This window comes from Anser anser, assembly GCF_964211835.1.
Source record: "Anser anser genome assembly, chromosome: 1".
Lineage (NCBI taxonomy): Eukaryota > Metazoa > Chordata > Aves > Anseriformes > Anatidae > Anser > Anser anser.
The window spans coordinates 29,855,118-29,877,502 of NC_139720.1; the positions used below are offsets into that span (position 1 = coordinate 29,855,118).

Below are 22,385 nucleotides of genomic sequence, written 5' to 3' on the forward strand. Positions count from 1 at the left end.
CAGGCTTCTTCGTTGCCGTCTTATTTTTTTTCTTTAATCTTAAATGTATTATTGCCAAGAGTGTTCTGCCTTTTGATCACACACTTGAGAAGAAGCAAGAAAAAGCAGTATTTATGAGTCCAGTAGGCAGAACAGGGCATAAGTTTATTTATTATTTTTATTTTTTCATGCTGTTTGTCTGATAAAAATCAGCTTCAAATCTATTTTTTATTGTTCTTGCTATTTTGGTTAAACAGATGAGTCTCTTTGTAATAGGCATGAATATACCTGCTATGATTATGTATGTATTATGGATTGGATTTGCATTTGGTAAGGCCAAAATGTCTAATGTCAAATCACAAACAAGTAGTTAAGCTGCCATTAAAATCTGTTTTCTTTGCTTTCACTTCAGAACTAAAGGTCTGGCTTTATGAAACAAATTCAAATTCACAGGAAAATTTAGTTTTTCTATTTTTTCGCTACAATTCTTCCACACTACCCAGACCTGGGGGTAGTAATATCCAGCAGGATTCTTCCATATCTCAGTAATTGTGCCTGGGAACTTTTATAATATTCAACTAATATGTTTATTAATTTATTGACTCATCTTTGTTGTAGCTGCATTCCAGCCCAAGCCTGTTGTATGGAATTTTGCCAGCATGGCAGGAAAACAGCAAACTAGCTAAGAGAAAACTCTGTCTGAATTTGGGTCAGCAGGCAGACAATACCTTTTACCTGCTTGGTCTGTGTCATTCTGAGGAGGTGAAGTATCTCTACTGTCAAAACTATTCCTTCTGATGCCATGTAACATTTGTATTGTATCTTATTTAAATCTCTCTGAAAACGAGATTTCTGATAAAACTTAGTCATCTAGACCTCCTTTGTAATTGACAGGGCAAGCAGACACCTCCAGAGAGCAGTTTATCCTATTTTAAAAGACATCAGATATATTTGGGATGAATTGCCTTCCTTTGGTGCTTGTCTTTCCCAATAAATTGGATGGAGGTTCTGGGTGAGTAGCTTAGACAAATCTATCTTTTAGGTAGCTGAAGTAAAGTGTGATGAATTTGACACACAGGGTACTATGAGGAACTGCAAACTTACAGTGAACCACCCATTTAGTCTAAAGGTTGTAAGTTTTTGTTAATGAAATCATAAACTCTCAACAGTCTGAAAGTAGGAGAGCTGTATGTAGGTAGTTGCATGCAAAAACCATAGAGACCATAAATCATATGTAAAATAAATTAGAAATTTCAAAAGATTTCACCAAGACATGAGAATAACATTAACTTGAAGGGTCTTGTTGATTCCTAATACATAAAAATACCCATAAGGGAGGAACATTTGAATTGGTGGTGTGTGGTGAAGGAAAATGAGCATCTATCTGGTGCTGTTGCTTTACACTGAGTAGATTTTGAAAGAGCAAAGGAATAAAAAGCAAAATCCTTTCAGCCTGGAAAAGGAGTAGATTCTACTATGTAAAACAATGCTAACATATGAATTAATAAATACTGGAGTAGTAGTACAGTAGAATCTTTTGTTTCCACTGACTTACAGCCCAAGTATATAGGAGCATTTAATGAAATTGCTAAGGCAAGTAACTAATAATTGATAAAAGGAAGTATTTTTTCACATACTGAGAAAATGGACAGCAGTATCAGTTTCCATAGGTTATTTCTACAAAGGTAACTTTAAGTAGGCTTGACTGTCTAGGATAAATGTTGGAATAATGTTACAAAGTAGTATTGTTAGAATTAAAGCTAATGAGGAAAAATGAGAGGGTCAATAGAAAATAGAACCAGAAGGGTTTTAAGCCCACATTTAATTTTTAAGAACAGGGATGAGAATTTTAAAGAAAACAGGTGACCTCCCAACAGCTTATGATGATTTTATTTAGTGTTTGGATTTTCTTAGTCACAGAATATGACAAAATACTCTTCCAGATTTTTAGGAAAAGCAAAATTGGCTGGCCTCCTTATTTTATAGATTTGTTGTTGGTGAAACAAGCAGCATGACCTCATAGAAACTGATGCATATGAACAAATGTGGTGAGCAATGAAAGCAGTTTTTATAAAGAAGTTTAAGTTCATTATGATTTAGTTATTTTGAAAAATTGGTTTCCATTTAGAAGATCTTTGTTATAATCAGAAGAATCATGTACAAAGTTGGTCTGTGTTACATTATTAACTTAGTATTGTGAATACTGGTCATGAATAAAAGAAGTTGCTTCCTGAGAAGTTTCTCTTGAAAGTGCTGTATGGGTGGCTTCTTGTTCCTACATGTATGAGTCAAAACATACTGTTGAACTTTGAACAGTTGCAGAGGAGCATGGAAGGAATTATATAGCAAAACAGGAAATACACTGTATAGGCAAATAAGTAATATTGCATTTTCTCTGCTAGTTCCATTTCTGCAGCTCTCTCTCAGTATTTTAATTAAATAGTTAATTTTAAATAGTTGATTATCTATCCATTTGCAATTTACTCTAGCAGAAAGCAGAAATTTTTCATCTTTCTAAGTATTCCCAAATTTCTAATAATTGCCATTTAAAAGTGAATTTTATTTGTCTTTGAAATTAACTTTTTTCTACAGTCACCTATAGACATGTAATATAGTGTTGGGAATGCATTGCAGGGTAAGTGCAAATTCAGGTGCAAAAGACATCTATTAGATCTTCAGTGATTTTGGTTTATAAAATGAAGTGATTCAAACTTTTAGCTTAGTGTGTAGCTAGGTTTATTAAGAGTATTATTCTGTAATATAGAACAGGCAAGAAAGTGGAGTGGCATGTGCTCATGTTCTTGAATAATAAGCTTGAGATGAATGCTCAGATCTGTGTCCTTGTGCTATGGTGATTTTGCATTCCACAAGTATTTTAATCAAACCCATCTTACAGAGGTTTAAGTGTAGTATATCTACAAAATTTCTTTTATAATCTCCTTAAAAATACAAAGTTTCATTATATTTATCTGTATTAATTTTATAGATTTCATTATTCAGCCACACATGAGCAGTACTATTATTTTGTCAACCTGTCTGGAGTATTAATACAGAGATTATTTAATTAGGCTTTTAAAATATTGGCACAACATTAACTCCTTTCTGTTCTCAGCATGTCTGAATCAAGTTCACATTAATAGTTCAGAAAAGTTGCTGCATAGCTCTTTTAAAACAACCAGTAATCTTTACCCGTTAATTTTTAAAGCACGTATGTTTAGAATCTTCCATTGCAAGACACTGAGTAGTTCCTGCTGGGATGGAATTTTGTGATAAACTGATATCAAATGAGGTATTTGATACTTCTAGAAGATCAAATAGGCCTAATATGCTAAATACTTCTAGAAGTATCAAATAGGCCAAGAAGTGAAAAAAATGCAGTTATTTCCATAAAAATTGATCCATCAGTAATTTTGCGGCATTAATAGTCAATCTGTTGGTATTTGTAGACCTTATGTTCCCAATAAATCCAAATAATATAATAACAAAAAAGGACAAAGTGAAACGAGGCTGTAAGAGGTTCATTGTGTTGATAGCAGGATTTTATCAATATTTCTGTATTCAGTAATCTTTGTGTTTTGTTCTGTATTCTGCTTATACCACAGTCTTGATTGCTTTTGTGTGCTGGAATGGCTTATTGCTTCGTAGTGGCCTATAAGAAGGTACAATGCTGCCCTACTACTAAGGAGTAGGTGGGGAGGTACTTACTTAAAGCAGATGGAAAAGAAAAATAGAAGGTGAGAAGAGAAAGAAAACACAAAGGGGAGGGGGGTGGAAGGGTAGTAGAGCTGTATGCGAATGAAACTTACTTTGATGGGAGAAGGCAATAACTACAGTCATTCTATTATATGAATTGTTGTTTTGACAATACGTTGTGAGTAAGCCAAATGCAGAGTTTCTGTTAAGGCTTTCATTACCTACCCTATCTACTTCTAAGGTATACATAGAGAAGGCTCGGTAATTAGTATGTCAGGCTTTACCTTGACTTTGTACAAAGGGGGATTAAACAGGTGGGAGGAAAGTAAACGTTTCCTTGTCCAGATTTTTTATATGCATATACTTTAAAAGGAAAAAAGCTCACTTAATGAGGGATGGCGAAGTGGCCTAATAGAAGTTTATATTCCCAGAAATTGTTGGTTTTCCTTTTTCTCATCAGGTATACAACACCTCAGATTATTTCATAGAATTTTAAATAATTTTTGTCTGCAGTGTCCCACAGTTAGAAAATGCATAACAATGATTTTTCAGTAACACGTTTGTCCAGGGCCTAGAATTTGAGTGAGGAGGCCTATCATTGCCTTCATTGTATTTTGCTTAGCATGCTGTCTTTGTAAGTGTTTCAGTAATAACTCCTTATCCACTGTGCGATTTCGGGTCAGAAATCCTGCACACTTTTGCTGTTTCCTGCTTCTAGACAGTTATTACATGTTGTGGAGAGACAGCTGTTCTGGAGGGGAACATAGATGTTGCATGCCTCTGTTTATTCTGCATTTTCATCAATAATTCTTTCAATTATATATTTCAAGGGAGATTTAGGTCTGTTGACAATGTTCCTTTTAATCCTGATACTAGCCCAGTTTGCTGTTCTCTCCTCCCACCCCTTAAAATCCTCATACCTCACAGTTAGAAAAAGCATCTTTAACTCATCTTTTGAACATATATTTGTGTTCAGGTTCTTTTTATTTATTTATTTTCCATTATTTTTGAGTACAGGAATTAGGCAAATTGCTTTGATTTGCGAAAGTATTCAAGCAGTTGAGTTTCACTGCAATCGTGTATCGACATTTCTGCACCTCATTTTATGCACTTTTGAAAGATAAGAGTACGTAAAGCTCTTTTTGGTGTGTGAGATTCTACCCAGTGAAACTCACGTCTTTAAACATTGTGTTATCTACAGATGAAAGTCTGCTGGGTCATAGTTGAGATTTGTAATTCATTATTTCCCTAGTTTTGAATAGTTAGTGCTTTCTTTAGTGTCTTTTTTTCTATTGTGGAGTTACATAATATCCAGAACAGTGAATATTCTGGTGTAGTGATTACAGCAATGCTCACTGTACCAAAGAATGAAGGGAATATGGAAGCCGCCCTACCTGCTTTGGACTTTCCCTTTAGATATGAGCCGTTGACTGTGCCTTGAATGAGAGAATAAAGTGCATGAATGATGAGCTACATTGTCATGCTTCCTCTCTGCTTTACATGTAGTCATTGCAGATGCAGGCTCAAAGGCAGCATACCTGTTCTTTTCTCAATCACAGGATGATCAAAGATGAAACTAAAATATAGTTTCGATTTATGAGAAGCAGTGGCTTTTCAATACTGGAAAACCTAAGATGCCACAGAATTGTTTGCAGGAGGTTACAGTAATCTCTCGGATAGAACAGAAGTTCCAGTGGGTTTATATCTAACCTCAGGAGTACAAATAGACAGTGTGTAAGTAGATTTTGGGATCAGCAAATGTGTCAGTGATTATTGTGGATAGAGTAAAATTTGCATTAAAGGTTAGATGTGTACAATTATTCTTCTGAAATCAATTTTCCAGGCGGAAAAAAAAAAATACATGAGAGACTTTAAAGAATAAGAATGTCAATGTGAAAAGTATTTCCACTAAATTCTGTGTTTTGGTATAATACACTTTCAGCCTTGAACAACTTTTCCCTTGGATTGCATATGAAAAACTATTGGTCTTTAATGAAAATATATGCGTGTATTCAACTGCTTACTGGTATAAATGAGGCACACTTGCTGTTTTAAGAAGAGAATATAGTGAGAGTAATCTGTTTTAAATATATTCCCTGACTGCCTAGAGATCTACAATGTGATTGTCAATCAAACTCTTAGATGTTTACTTGCTTAGCTGCATCTAGATTATAAAAATGATACCATTACATTTTCAACAAAATTTAAAAAGACAAAATACAATTTTCTTCTACTTTTCACACCATCCTTATAGAATTTGTCAGAATCACTTAGGTGTAGGTGAAGATTCTGAATCGTATTGGACAAATGACTGTTAAAGCCTTAAATTCGTTGTTATTAATCACATTTCAAATTGAGTGGTGCTTTATTATTTTTGGTCATCAATGTATGTTTTCATGTTCTTTAGGTAGGAATGTCCACAAATCTACATTTGGACTTCTAAGGCACAGTTTAGAACATGATGTGTCAGTTCTGTATTGCCTATCTCCCTTCAGTTTTGTCCATGTCCTTCTGTTATTTTTATTAGGATTGGCTGTTAAGGTCCATGAAACCCAGCGGTATCTGTTGTGTAGTGTGAAATGAGTAACTTTATGGGAAAGATAGGTGATAACCTTCATAGAGTACAGAATAAAACAATATTGTAGGACTGCTGAAATGGAGAAGCATAGAAAACTTTCCAGTAGATGAAACTCATATCATTGTTTGAAAATCTGAAGAATTTTATTAGCAATCTCTTTCCCTACATCTGAGTAAATTACCACAGTATAAATGATTGATTGATAGATATGCATGCCATTAATTTAATACCAAATCTAATTTAAAACTTTATTTTAATAAAAAAGAACAAGTTGTAATCTTAAATAGATCTTACTGATTAAAGGATTGATTAAGAAATGAATACATACTTCCTTTTACTTAAAGAGCTACTAATTTAGTGTTCACTTGCAAGATTGTAACTTTAGCTTAGTTTGCTAAAACAGTAATCTTCTGTTAAATATGGATTTTTTTTTAAAGCTACCGTAGTCTTAAATTCTGTTGTGTGTCTGTGTCCTTCCCCTCACCCCCCTGGCTTAAGGTATATATCAATGTTTTGTTTGCGTGGTGTCAGACCTCCTGTTACTTTGAACCTCTTTTATTGTTAAAACAGCGTGGGGTAGCTGCATATTCAATTTTACAAGGTCTTGTCAGTTAAAACAGAAACTTTGGAACGAGCTTGTTTCATCCGGAGTACTCCTTTCTGTGGAGTTTCACACTGATAACATTAAATCATTGTTATCAGAATCCCCCTCCAGCAGTTGATTTGCTCTTGCCCTGTTCTGAGGTTGATTTATGATAGTGGTGGCTTCAGAGAGGATTATCTCAGCTAATAGCTCTGTTCAGCTGTCAGGGAATGGGAGAGGTGGAAGGGAAGTCCCCATTAGGAGGGAGACTGTGATCTGCTGCTGCAGTCCTAAGTAGGATAAGAAAGAGTTTGACTACCCAGTATCTGTTGTTCTAACCAACAACCTGGCCATCTTGGGGCCACTGGACTGTTCTGCTGACATGGCACCACGTGTTGGTGCTTCTTAATTCAAGCACTGTATGATTTTCAGGTTACAGCTTCCAAACGTTTAGATATTTTGAAAGGTGATGCTTGTCTTCTGTGAGTTTTCTCCTCCCTTTTACGAAAATATATAGATGTCTAGATCCTGTGGCTCATTTGAGAGGGGCTTATGGAGGAGGGGTGCTCTTGTTCAGACTTCCGAGTCTCTGAGCCTCAGCTGGGAGATATTCATATATATGTACACATAGAGAAAGGGAATCAACACTACCAATTTAATAACTATTTAATAGTTGCTGTAAAAGGGATTCAATTCATGCCTCAAAATTTTTATTAACGAGTAATATGATACATGTATGTTCTTTCTTCTATCCTTCAGCTTCCCTCTCGACTCTCTTTTTGGAAGAAGAAGTGAGTTATTTCCAAAGGAAAAGGGCTTGTCAGGGACTATGTCCTTGTTTCAAAAAATGAATGGAAAGCCTAGTCTGTCATCATTTACAGGTTGCAAAATGGAACCTGTAAATGGAACCTTATGAAGCAGTCAGCAGCTGTGCTAGTTCAAGTGTGAGGAAGGTTGTTGACGATTTTCTCATAATATGACCTTTGTTTCTTAGACAATACCCTCTATTTCTGTGGAACTAAAATCACTATAATTAGTGACCGTCAGAGATTTTCAGGTTTTTCACCAGATCTCTCAGGTGTTTAAACTTTATATAGTCTTCTAGTGGTGGTAAGAGGAACTTCTTACAGCCTTCTTGGGAGCTGACCCAGCACTTCGGATATTGCCAATACAAGGCTTTTTCACATGTGCAACTAAGATTACTGGATGAAAAACCTAAAAATAGTTAACAGCATTTTCTAAGTCTGAAAGTAAGACAGAGTTCCTAGTTATGCAAAACGATTTGCTTATTTTCTTGTAGGAAGTAGGAACGTGTATCAGTAAGAGTAAGATATCTTACTCTTGAAGAGGATCTATCTCTATCTGTCTTTTGAAGAGGAGGCTCAAGGGAGACCTTATTGCTTTCTACAACTACCTGAAAGGAAGTTGTGGGGAGCTGGGGGTCGGCCTCTTCTTGCAGATAACTAGTAGGACGAGAGGGAATGGCCTCAAGCTGTGCCGGGGGCGGTCAGGTTGGAAATTAGGAGACGTTTCTTCTCAGAAAGAGCAGTCAGGCATTGGAACGGGTTGCCCAGGTTGGTGGTGGAGTCACCGTCCCTGGGGGTGTTCAAGGAAAGGTTGGATGTGGCGCTTAGGGACACGGTTTAGTGGGTGACATTAATAGTAGGGGGATGGTTGGGCCAGATGATTTTGAAGGTCTTTTCCGGCTTTAAAGTTTCTATTCTATTCTATCTTGCAATATATATTTAGAACATAAATTATTCATGTGAAATAAAGCATGGACTGCAGAAAAGTGATGCATGTGTTTTCTGAGCTAGGTATATGGCAAAGGGATACCACGAGATATATTACAATGCATTTATAATTTCAGTGGCAACATCCTTTTAAAGTGATACAGATTTAAGGTGATAATTGAATTAATTACACAGGAATTAGGATACAGGAATATAGGGGAGAAATGCAGATGCTTTTTCAGAAGGCTAATTGCAAGTCTGTTTGGGCAAAATAGGGTACAAAAATATTTAGAAGTTAACTAGCTTCTTCATATAAAGCCTTCATCAATTTTATTAATTATTTAATTTATTTTTAACATCATCATCTGTGTCACTATGAGAGAAATGTCAGCTTCTGTAATTGCATGGGTTTGTTTCTTTATATTCTGGATGCTTGGTCTTGCAATATTGATTATTGTAACAGCTACTAAAATAAAATTGTTATGCATGTTGCTTCAGGAACTAGTCTCTGGGCCTTTTTAATTTCCATGCTGTGTTGATCTAATCATTCAGATGAACTCACTGAAGCGACTGCTGTGCTGTAACAGTGACAATGAGAGTCAAGAGAACTAATAAATATGGTTAGACAAATCAGACTTCTCTGGTGGTAGTCTGCTTTTACATCTTAAGAAATTCCTAGGGTAGCTTCAAAGAAATCCTCAAGTATCTTCCTTGTAAAGATTCTGGAACAGCATACTTTTATCTGAACGTTGTCACTTATGCTAGAAAATAGTAGAACATATAGCTTTTGTTACTGTATGTTTTTTATCTTAAAGAAAAAAAAGTTCTTTCCTGGCAATCAATTAGAACTTAATGAAAACCTGGTTTTGCATAGTAGTTAAAGGTTGGAATTCTGTTGGGAGACCAGTGCTTAAATGTAAATATCTACATGTAGGTATCCAGGAAATTAGGTGTTTAAAGTACTGTGATATACAGTGGAGAGCTAGTCAATACCATCTGTAAAGTCTAGAAGGCAGATGGATGCTTATACCTAGGCACCTAAATTCAGGTTTGTGAACTTGGAACTGAAGTGTCTTAGTCGTTCTCTCAACAAAACAAAGCAATCTTTGCCAAACATCTTTATTCTTTTGTTGAAAAGTTATGTAGTCGAATTAGTATTTGAGAGAGGATGCTGAACCTTCTGCTCTTATTGCAGTGTTTTATAATTAGCTAGCTTAAAATAATGTATTTTGATGGCTTTTTTCAAGAGTAATTGTTTGGGTTTCCTGTAACATCTTCTGTTAGGCACTTTAAGCCAAAGTGACAAGTCAACAAGTTGCAAAGAGAACATCTGTGGTTAATTAGTCAAAAAATTTTCATTTGTCTCTGTTCAGCACAACATCAATGAAAGGAATATTGCTTCAGAATGTGAAGTGCTCAGGAATGGGGATTATATCAAACAGAAGGATTGTTGAATTACTGCAATGGATGCTGTAACGTGTTGGAGTGTAGTGAACACCTTTTTGATTTAACAGAAGAAGAGAGCGGCTCTCTACTAAAGCTTCTAAAACTTGGTAATTTGACTGAGTCTTTATGTTCAAAACAGTGCTTCAGATTTGACAAGGATTTTAATTTATCGGGGTAACTGCCATGTTTTTCTCTTGCTTTGGTAGGTTGAGACTGAAGAAATGCATTCTACATAGCTTTCAGGTTTTTCACTTGCCCTGCAAGGGACTGTGGTGGTTTCACCTTGCTCCTTGCTCCTTCACGGTCCCTCTCTGCCCCTGCTCCACGCGGGGTCCCTCCCACGGGATGCCGTCCTTCCCCAACTGAGCCTGCGGGGGCTGCCCACAGGCAGCAGCTCTTCAAGAACTGCTCCCACATGGCTCCGTACCACGGGGTCCATCCCCCAGGAGCAAACTGCTCCAGCACGGGTCCCCCACGGGCGGCAGCTCCCCCCAGACCCCCTGCTCCTGCATGGGCTCCTCTCCACGGGCTGCAGCTCCGGCCCGGGGCCTGCTCCTGCGGGGGCTCTCCATGGGCCGCAGCCTCCTCCAGGCCACATCCACCTGCTCCACCGGGGGCTCCTCCACGGGCTGCAGCGTGGAGATCTGCTCCGTGTGGGACCCATGGGCTGCAGGGGGACAGCCTGCTCCACCAGGGGCCTCTCCACAGGCCGCATGGGAACTGCTGCTGCGTGCCTGGAGCACCTCCTGCCCTCCTGCTGCACTGACCTTGGGGGCTGCAGGGCTGGTTCTCACTCCTCACTCTCCCAGCTGCTGTTGTGCAGTAGTTTTTTTCCCTTTCTTAAATCTGCTCTCACAGAGGCACAAACAACTTTGCTTGTTGACTCGGTTCTTGGCAGCAGCGGGTCCCTTTGGAGCCGGCTGCAACTATCCCTTATCTGACATGGGGCAGCTTCTGGTGTCTTCTCACAGAGGCCACCCCTGCAGCCCCTGTTACCAAAACCTTGCCATGTAAACCCAATACAGGGATTCATACCATCTTTGAAAGTCATATACTTACTTCACAGTATAATTAAAATAATCATCCTTAATTTGTATTATCGCTGGTGTTTTCCTGTAAAACATGGATGCAATTTTTCCCCAAACTATCTAAATCATTTTTTCACTTAAATTGTCTGTCAAATTCATACACTGAGATTCAAACATTTCTATTCAGAATCAATTTATCTTTGTTTTAGTCAGCATGCAGTCTTCTGTAAATCTGGTTTTCCCATACACATCTGCAACAGTTTGCAGATTGGACTTTTAAAACTTGCTGTGCTAATGTAGGATTTGGTGAGTAAAGTATGGACAGCTAGCATGTGATACATAGTCTTGTCATACCTGTTCAATACATTGGTACTTTCCAGATGTGTCAGCTCCATTGTGTGTGGTAACACTGCGCTTACCTACAACACTGCACTTTCCTGAACAGTTGGTGTTGCTCCTCAAGGGGCATCCTCCTTGCTGTACACAAAAGCTCCCAGTAAATCGTATGGATGAAGGAGACAACTAGTAGTCATTTGGAAAGTCTTATTCTGTTTGTTTGTTTGTGTATTGATTATTTTTTTCTGAGAAAGTTGTAAACCAGTTCAATTCCACGATTCAGGTCTTTGGTAGCTTCAAAAACGATCTGTCGTGGTTGGGGTGGAGCATTGAGGGAGTGGAAGGTGAAGACCAGGAGCTGGAGGGTGAGGAGAGTAATTCCTTCATTTGATGCAGTGCTTGGTGACATTTGTTTAGTCTGTCCTTAAAATCACAGGACAAGTCTGCTGCATTTCAAATGGCAAGTGTGTGTGTATCTGTGTGTAGGTGTTCAGTACTTGCTGAGAATATGGAGTTTACTGTGCATATGCTATGTGATACAAGCTCATGCATTTCTGTATAGGCTTCTCCAACACAAGTGAGAAAATATTTTAATTTTGCAGTGAAGTCTTCAGCTTGATGTGTTCCTTTAGACTTGATTTTTAAGCCAGAGCTCAGATAAGTACTGGTTACCCGTAAATCTACTCACATAAGGTCTTAGGTATAGTTGATACTGGATTTCTTGCTCAAGATCTGTTGATATTGGTTACAACAAATGCACTGGATTATCTTCCGGAAAATGTCGCTCAGACTTTTTTTCCTCATCCAATTAACTTGGATTAGTATTTAATCTTTCTTCTAGAGAATACGTTCTGCAGTTTAGACATGGTTCATGTAAATCAGTAGCTAAAAGCTTACACTGTGATTTGTATTTCCATTAAAGTTTTCAAAAGTTTTTCTCTGTTAAAAACACCACATTACTGTATTTCTCAAGAAGAAACTGCTTCCTTTTTGAGCTTCTATGATCAGCAGAGTATTAGAAAAATTAATGATAAAATGAGCTATAAAAGTATTTTTTTCCTAGTATTAAAATAGAAATGAAAGGCACACAAACAAAATTCATACAGACTCTTTAATCCATTGTGTTAACTATTAATTTTGTGAAAAGTTGTAACTCTATTTTTGATATTTTCAGCTTCACTCCATGTCTCATGGATTTCTTCAAGCTGATTTATTTAATTTGCTGCTTTATCTTCAATTTATAAGTGCAATTTAATCTTTGTAATATATATTTCTCCCATTGAAATATCAAACTTTCTACTCTCAGTATAGATTTTATTTTAGACTTACTGAATTTAATTCCACTTTAGTATCACATTGCGTTCAGTTTTTGAAAGTTCCCTTGTCATAAAAACTCCATTGATTTTTTTTTTTTTTTGGCACTGTCAGCAACAGCATAACAATCAGCACAATTTTTGAGTAGCCATGATATTTTCTTTGGGAAAGGGAAGATGTCTTGCACGATCTTTACATACTGCAGTGGGTACTGCTCATTTTCATTATGAACATTTCTACTGTGTGTCAATGTAGTAGGAAAATAGAAAGTGAAGTGATTATCTTGCTTTGAAATTTAAAGACATCTGGAAAAATAAGAGTTGAAAATAATGTTATCTGGTGAAAAAATGATAGACTTTATATATAATCAGGGTACTCTAGAAGGCCAAGTATCTCATGAAGAAATATGACTGTTTTATAAGTTGCATTTATGATTATTCCTAATTCAGTGAAATTGTTAAGGTTCTTCATCAGAACTCAAAATTTTATCTATCACTACTGAGATTAGTTTATTCATTACAATAGCTCAAGGGTAAGCAAAAAGAAAAAAAAGCATAATTCATCTTGGTAGAAAACACTTGAAAGGACTTGATTATGCTAATTGATTTAAATTTTGTAAGTATACAAATCAGCCTCTGGTACCAAAGAGTTTAGCTCTATCACAGATAAAGTAGAGTTGAAAAACATCTTTTGAAAAAATGGGGTAAAACAGGCAACATTTTTTTCATGTTCTGCTGTTCAAACTGAATGTATTTTGCTATTCTGATGTTGCCATTAAACATGGTTAGAAGCTGCATGAATTAGCAAGTTTTTAATAGCACTTGTGGTCATCACAAGTTGATACGGATGACTGAATTTCACTGTCAATTATGGATAGATAGCTCTTCTTTGTTGTTGGTTACTATGAAATGATACTTCATGCTGTGTCAATTTTTGCTGAAATAAATGGAAGAATTCACTAAAAATCCTGTGAACAGATGACTACTTCTTCAAAGAAAGTGTCCCAAGTATGTAGAATTATTTGTCTTAAATCATTGTTTTTTACAAATTTCAAATGTTTTTAGTCATTTTCAGTGTTCTGTCAAGCTACTGTGTGCTAACTGTGGAATTTAGGCATTTTCTAGTGTCTTCTCACATTATCTTAATAAACATGGTGTGCTATTTTTAGGATGTTTTTCCATTTCTATTATTATGCTAGGTAGGCATCCCTTACTGAGATGAATATAAATTGAAAATAGGTTTAATCAAGTGCATATCGTATTATCTTTAGGTCCTATACAAAATTCAGTTAAGCCTCCTTATTTAAAAAGCATCTCTTCACATCCATAGAGTGCTTAACCTTTCACCTTACCCAAGTTTTCAGTAGCAGTTCAAAAGTGAAAACTCTTCACTAAAAGCATTCTGCTTCCAGTCCTCTTTTATACTTGTCATAATTCAGTTGAAGAAAGGCATCAAAACTTATAAAATATACTATATGGAGATAGATCTCTCTTAAAGTGCCTAAGAACAAACGTCTTTTTGCACTAGTCACATTTCCATCCTCAGAATTTTCTAGTAGGGTAAATTGATGTGGGTTTTCTGTGTGTTTTTCAATTTAATTATTTATTTTTATTTTTATTTTTTTCCTTAATGCTGTTGTGATATTAATTGCTTCTTTCTCAGAAAGCTACATGGGGCATCTGCAAAATAAATCAATAGCAAATACAAGGAGCTGGTAGGAGCCTTAGGTAAACCTCAGAGGGCACAGACGCTGTATTATGTTCTACCTCGGGATAGGCTTAGTAGGAGGCTCTGCCAAGATAATCAACTGCTGCAAATTTGGGAGATTAATTTATACACATGAATGAGTGAGAGCTCCAGGAGCTGAGGATTTATTAAGGGTGTCTGAGATTCATTAGAATTAAGACAAGTAACTTTTCTTGAGAGAAGTGAAACAGGGGCTATGGTGACCTGACAATGCAGTAACAAGAAATATTTTTCATCAGTAGGAAAGCTGAACACTGGAGCAGGTTGTCCAGAGAGGTCCATGCAAAAACCCTGAACAATCTGACCTTTCTGGCTGAGCCTGCTGTGAGCAGAGACCTCCTGAGGCTCTTTCCAACCAGTATCATTGTATGATACTAAAAATCTTGATTTTTGACTCAGAAGATTGCAAGGGAACAATGAAAATATGAGTGTATATGAAACTGTTGTCAAATTAATATTTCTACTAATATTTCTACCGTGATACCTGTAGCATGAAAATGTGTGCCGAGTTTAAACTCGATTATAGTTATTCCTAATGATTCAATTACCATTTTTCTATGAGAAATACATAGTGGGTTCATGTCCTGGGTGAAGTACCAGACCAGGGCAATCAATTTCTAGTCACTAATTCTAGGCAAGGATAGGCTACACTGTGCTATGCTAAGGAAGCCATGAACAAGATGGGAAGTGATGAGGTCTGAGGACTCGATGGATCAGGAGGAAGGTAGGTAGCACTTGTTAAAAACTAACAGAAAGCCTTGACAGTAGTTCAATAGAAATAAATCATCAATTCAACTTTCAATTGTGCAATTTTTTTGATAACCAAAGGACATTTATTATGTGCCCTTGGAAAGGCAAAAAGGAATAGTCAGTCCTCTGAAACAGAAGCATAGTGTTTAATCCAAGGTATTTTCTGCATAACCATTGGAATAACGTAAAAATATTGTAATGTTATGTACCAATATGGCCCACACAAATACTTTTTCCTTAAATCTTTTTCCTTCTCCTGTGATTTTGTTTATGTGACCATCTTGAACTGTAAGTATCCTTTTGAATACCCTGCAAAATTAGTACTAAGCCAGAAACTTCCCATGGTTAGGCTTTCTAGAGGGTTAAAAGTCCTGGTCTATGAGGTGATTGCAACAGATGGCTGTAGTTGGACCAAAGTCTCATGAAAGGCCTGGAGGGTTAGCTAAAAGCAGTTCAGAACAACACAGTTTAAAGCAATGCTTTGTCAGGAAATCAATTAACAGCATTTAGTGTGTTCTGTAGTCTGTTTGCAAGTTAGTGGCAAATTCTTCATGGCTTTAAAAAACAGGCAGCGTAACCTTGAAGTGACAAAAATATTGTGCGCGCGCACGCGTGCTTAATGGTCCATATCTGATTTTCAGTTGCCTTTTTCCATGGAAGTAATTAAAACAGTTTTGTCTGCAATGCTTTCCAGAGAGCCAGAAGGTATCTTGGATACAGAAAGACACCTGCATTGTTTACAGGAATAACAAGCATCAGCGTACGGCTCTTAGAACTGCTGCTCTATCTAATTACTTTTGCAAGTATATAAATATCTTTTTGCTCTTTTGTGGAGCTAATCTCTCACTGAGAACTCCATTTCAGGCAGTAAAAAAATAGGCTACTGAACTGCATCAGAAAATTATGTGAATCAGAAGATCCAACAGAAACAAAGAGTATTTGTTATCTACAGACACGGTAAATGTGCCTACAAAAAGAATGCTTCTCACCAGCTCCAGCCCAGCTGTTATAAATTATCCTTCATCTGTTTGCTGCAGTCATCCTTATGTATGTTTTAAATGTTTTCAGTCCAATGCATTTAAATGATATAACCCTGCTTTAAAAAAGTGCTGTTTCTCCCATACGATTAAAAATACTCTGTGTTGTCCTGAAGTGATTGTTAGCCCACAATCCACAGTCTCCTTTAGTGATATCTCCTTGTTTCCTCTGAATATTTCCTCTTACTTTCACATACTGTTAAATTGTGGATATGAGTTCAGAACAGTGAGGTCTGAAATCAGGTAGCAATGAATATTCATTTGGTGGTGCGCTGGAAGTATTTCCCAACTAAGTGTAATGTCTTGAGCTCCTGCCTGGACTCTGAATCTAATTGACTGTAGTCTTTAAGAGCAAATCTGAAGGAAAAAGAACTTGTTTCCCTTTGGAGAGTTACTGGGACTTTTCTGAATAGACTGAATGTCAATATATTTTTTCCCACCAGAGTAGGAGGGGGTTTGATGTGAATTTAGAATTTTAGATAAAGAGAAATAAGTAGATGTGTCCTCATTTTCAGTTTTAGTTCCCTATTGCAACCCTGTGCGCTAGTTTACAACTTAATTATACCAATGCAATGACATTCTTTGCTGAACTCCCACCGTAGGATATTTATGTTACAGCGGTCCTCACTGTTTAGAACATTGTGAAGTTTCTTAGTATTATCTAGGTGAAAAAAGGCTAGTTAAATTCAGATTTTAACAACAGATTTTCCGAACTCAAATCTAATCAGAGTACCCTTGAATGTCTAGAATACAGAGTTGCTCTATCCTGGCAGTGATACTGGCACACAAATGACTGTAGCCAGTCTTGCATGCTGCATTCACATTAATCACACTTGCAAAGGCTTGGATCCATGCAGAAAAGTGATACAGAGAGTGCAATACAGATGTAATAGGTGGAGGCAGAGAACAGTAATATGTGCAGATACAAAAGACATTTTTTTCCTGACATGACAGAAGGAAAGCTGTCATGTCAACATTCATTTTATTGAAATGAAACTAGTGTTAATGTACCTGAACATTATTTCATTGAGATGTGGTAGTCTAATCACATTCTGCTTTATATTAATAAATCAAATGGGATATACTGAGGAGCTGTGTAACAGCTTTCTTGAAAGACATAAACCTCCAAAGTATGAAATGGTGTATAATGGATGTATGATACATTTCTGACAAATATGAGATAGAGTTGTCATTCTTTACTCGATTAGACTGTATAGCAAAAAAAAAATTAATTAAATATTGAATGAATCAGCTAAAATACTGTTGACATAACTCTATATTAAACTTCAATGTGCTTTTCTTCTGTTGATATAGAAGTCACTCACTTTCCTGTTTGAATTTCATGAACCCATTTAACAAATAAGAATTTATAGGTTTTGTAAAAGATTTTTTATGCCCACAGTTAGAAAAGTTATTTTTATGATAATGGATGCTGGTTATGTGTTCTGGATCTGTGGTGCAGTCTGTATTTGCACATTATTCTCTGTCATACCTGTTGGTTGCAGTCCAGAATAATACAAAAAAGGCTTCTTAAGCCATTTATTTAGTGGTGTGGCCTTGAAAACATTTGTTTATAAATCTTAATAACATTAAATTCCTGTTACAGTTGTGATTCAGATAAACAAAGACTAAAACTGGCATTCACACTATTGCAGAAAACCCATAAAGCCCTCTGAATACCACTGTGAGACACATGCTAAAACACAAAGTCACTTCTGGATGTATCCCTGGTGCTTCATGCTGGAAAAAGTCTAAGGGACTGCATGACAGGATTTTGGGGAAGGCCAAATGAACCTGTGCCATTTCTCGCACGTGGCTCAGGTGGCTGTGAACATCACTCCAAGCTCGGAGATCGGGGTATTTTCTTACTATACAAAGTATTATAGGACCCTATACTCATCTAAAAAGCTTAGTTTTCTCTTTCCTGATTGTCTTACCCATATTTAATTTTAACTTTATGACCATAAAGTGAATTACATACAAGATTTTAAAAGTTTTTTTTTTAATCTAAGAAATACCTACTTAAGAGTAGTCAACATGCTTTATTTTCTCCTTTATACATAATGAGTGCATAATATATACATTATACAATTCATAATACCGAGTAACACTTACTTATAATATATGCTTCTTGGTGTAGTTTTAGTCCAAAAGAAATGTTAAGTATAGTTAGAGATGCATGGCTAATCACGGTCTTTTACATTATTTTCTGTGTACTATCTCACACATTCTGTGTTTTGCCACAGTACTAAATGTGCTCATTAGGAACCAATGTCCTGTAAATCCCAGATGACAAGTTTAATGTTATCTGTAGCATAGGGTGCATTAAAACTCCTCTTTATTGCAGAGCAGTTATTGACAGAATATGCTTCTGATGTCCGTGTATAAAATGATCCCGTGCAGGCTGAAAGGTGCTTCAGTCTAGGCTTGACTCTGAATGAAATGCAACCAAAATACTTCACTGCAATTGTGGATCTCATCAGTGATTTTTTTAATATACCTTTGTACATAAATCATTTATTTTAAGGCTATAATTACTGCTAGTTATGCAAAGGAAACAATTAAATCCTGAGTCATCCTTGCTTTGTTTGTTTATTGTGATCACCTATTGAAAAATAGAACTGCTTCAGTTTTTAGTTTCAGATAGAAACTGGTAATTTTCTGTCAGGTTAATGCTAAGTAAAGCCATTAATTCTGACAACTAACAGCCTATCTCACTAGATGAAAATTGCTGTTATGAATTATTAAAAAAAACAAACAATAAAAAACATTAAATAGCTTTTTTTTTTCTTTTTTCCCTGATTGTTTGGTTTTAGACAGGGAAAGTATTCCATCTTCTGAGATCAAGGATGAAATCAGTATGACAACATATTAGCGTGAAGAAACACCACACTATTTTAATGTTTTACAGATTGAATGGAGTTTTAGGAAAACCAAACCTGGCTCTGAAATTCACTGAGATGAAAATAGTTGGATGCTGGGAGAATATGGCATCAAGGGGGAGGGAAGGATGATATACTTGTTCCCTGTCACATGCTTTTGGATGCAGCTCTTTTTCTACCTGCTGTCAGAAATGGAATACCAGGCTAGATGAGATGTTTGATCAGGTTCAGTCTGGCAGCTCTTATGTTTTGAATTACTTAAGAGAAAAATGAAGTAAAATGGTTGTATGAAGAGTTGTACATTCTTGGTTTCGCTTAGTTGCAAAATAGATTTTTTTTTTTTTTTTAAACTTTCCTTTTGTGTCTTTTAAACATGCAGGACAGCTGATACACTGATACACAGTTGTGTTCTAGGTATGAAAATTTCTTATTTTATGTTTAGGCAATGTATCCTTGCTGCACATCTTGTCTGTGGAATTTAGTTTATAGTTCTAATCACGTATTGAAAGAAATCTGTGTTATTGCTGCAGTTCAGTGTTTCTCTCATGTGTTCAAGCATGAACAGTTGGTTCAATGGGATGCCCTTGTTCTGATGGGTAATTCCTGTCAGAGGAAATGTAGATGAAAAGGGTCAGAAAATGCCTTTGTTTACTTCCTGATTTGAAATGTAAATGTACTGAGGAAATTCTAGCACTGACATTCCTGCAGATAGGAATCAAACAGCTTTATGAAGTGCAGGTGTAACACCACAAAGTATTTTTGGGAGAATGATTTGTAAACTGGTAATGCTGTATGGAAGTAACAGGTGAAGTGCAGTTTGTTTTCTCCAGAACTGTATGGCACAGTAAGCCAGAATTTGCAAAGAAATGCAAAAGTTACAGTTAAATATCTTCTGGAAACTGAATCTTTTATCTCTTCCTTGTGTTAGAAAATACAGAAGTGTTTTTTCTTAATCCCAAACCTGTTGTCTACCATAGCCATTTGACAGCATTCATGTGCGCCAAAATGGGAACCTCTAGCAGGATGAAAAATGCAATTGGATCTACTAAGAGTTCACTGAGTGAACAGGGGTGTTTCCACCTGGGGATTCAGCCTTTCTGCCTGGAGGAATAAAGCAAAATGGTTCTCATGGGAGGACTGAATGCAGAATTACAGGTTTGGCTTGCTTCAGAATTGTCCCAAGTATAAACTCAGAAGCAAACCCCAGGACTGACTGGGCACTGTGTTAATTTCTCTTCTTCCACCCATCCATCTACCAACTTTCAGACTTGAATTGAAATATAATATAAAAGCAGGTATCTCTTGCTGTAAACATTCTTTAGCATTACAGGTTTAAAATGAATAAGAGGTTTGGCCAGAGATATGCTGTAGGTATTTTAAAAGTTGTTTTTATTAGTATGATGCTTTTATTAGTAACATAAAAAGAGTTCAGGACTAGGAAATTCAACCTGAAGGTTTTGTTTCAAGTTAAATGATTTATATGCAGTCTGTAACACCAGCATAAAACGTCTGTGTACCTCTTTGAAAGAAGTATACACTGCATACTGTTTTAAAAGGTCATATAGAGAGAGACAGTAAGAAAATAAAGATGAATATTTGGTGAATGTGGATTCCTAAGACATTAGTCACTGACTGACAGGAGAAGTGAACAAATGTTTTAAACTGTAAATACTGTTTGGTTTTTCTTTAATGCTTTTCCATTTAGCTATGGCAGACCTGTACTGTAGTCATATTTATAGTAACACTGGCAGTAACTACCGAGTTCTTACCATGTCTGCTGCTGCTGCTTCTTAGCTTGGTGCCCATCTACTGATTTTGGATTTGCATTTTGTATTCTTTAGGAGCTGACAGTGATTAAGATCTTTTGACTCTGTCCTATGCCACCTCTTGGAGGTGTACTCACTGTCTTGCCTCTCCTTACATGGGTGACTCAAACCCTGTTCTTTACTTTCCACCATCATGCTTAAGTGGTTTGAGTCTGTAGGTCTTTAAGTCCACAGTAGACTGTCCCTTGTTTTAGACTGTTCTTTGATTTTTTGATTTTTGAAGCTGTTGGTGGACATGCTGCAGTCTTTAAGACGTATTGTTTTCATCAATACATGCATTCATGCTTCTGTCATTCCTTTTTGTTATTTCCTTCTACTCCCTTGCATTCCTTTTAACTCTCCATTCATATTAGTATTAACATGTTGTTTACAAATCTTTACAGATCTCTTACTGTGTGCTTCAGCTTTTTTGTACCTCTGTGCTTGTAAACAGCCAGGATATTCAAACTTAGAGAATGCCTTTGCAGCTAGTGGTAAATGTGAAGTGCTGCCATACTGGGTCAATACATGTGCTATTTTATCCAAGGCCAATATTTTGGATCACTGGTACCTGTAACATCAGTGAAATGATGAGGAAAAAAAATAATAGAAAAATATTCCTGCCTTCACACTCCCCCTCTCCTTGAAAAAGATTCAACCCTCCCCCCCCCCCAAAAAAAAGTGTATAATGTAGTAGCACATCAATTAAAGAATATTACTAATACTGTTTAATCTTTTAAGTGTAATGAACTTAATGAACTTCTTTTTAATCTATGACAACATTTTCGGTCTCCATTGGGATGAAAAGATATAATTAATCTTTGATTTATTTATTTATTTATTTTTTTTGCCTGCTTCTGGTGATATATGGAACTAGCCCACCAGGGCCAGTAAAGCTGTTGGAAAACAAGACCGGTTTGGTTGTTATGGCCCCTGGAGGCTGCAGGGACATCCAGGGAGTCCTGAGGCATGGATAAATCTCAGAAGCACATCCCTCTCTCTTTGAATGGCACCTGGCAGGAAGAGCTGTGCTTCGAAGCATTGTCTCATGGTAATCTTCTGCAGCTGATGGTGTTGACTGTACACAGAAACAAGAGGTTAGTACAGAGTGCAAGACAACAGCTCTGTAGTAGGAGGTACAGGCCCGGGCTTTTCTGGTTTAGTGTACTAACTCAGGCATATACTTAATTTGTGCAGAACTTTTTCAACCTGACAGATACTGTGGATGTGAAAGGGAGGGGGAAGCCTTTTCAGTTAAACTTTCATCTTTTACAAGAAATTAAAGTGGTTTCAAGTAGCAACAGCAACTGCTGATAATTCATTTTAAATAAGTGTATCAGTCTTTCAATTCTCTTCATTATAAAGACACCATAAACTCTTCACTGGGGAAAGTATTGAACTTCTGTGCTGTAATGTATTTATTTTAATATTGACAGTATCACATGTGTCTCTTTGTGTTTCTTTATTTCAAATAG

At 36.5% G+C, this 22,385-nt stretch overlaps 1 protein-coding gene and 1 long non-coding RNA gene across 8 annotated transcripts in view; both read left to right on the forward strand.

Annotated features, from left to right (window-relative positions):
• IMMP2L (inner mitochondrial membrane peptidase subunit 2) overlaps positions 1–22,385 on the forward strand; it is a 464,509-nt gene that overhangs the window by 51,355 nt on the left and 390,769 nt on the right. The gene's annotated exons all lie outside the window — the stretch shown is intronic.
• The window catches only part of LOC310882345, a 108,444-nt gene that overhangs the window by 34,609 nt on the left and 51,450 nt on the right, over positions 1–22,385 (forward strand). For both annotated transcript variants that reach the window (XR_014572898.1, XR_014572899.1), the window contains exon 1: positions 1–22,007. This exon is cut by the window's left edge and continues 34,609 nt beyond it. This is a non-coding gene — a long non-coding RNA (uncharacterized lncRNA). The remainder of the gene's footprint in view (positions 22,008–22,385) is intronic.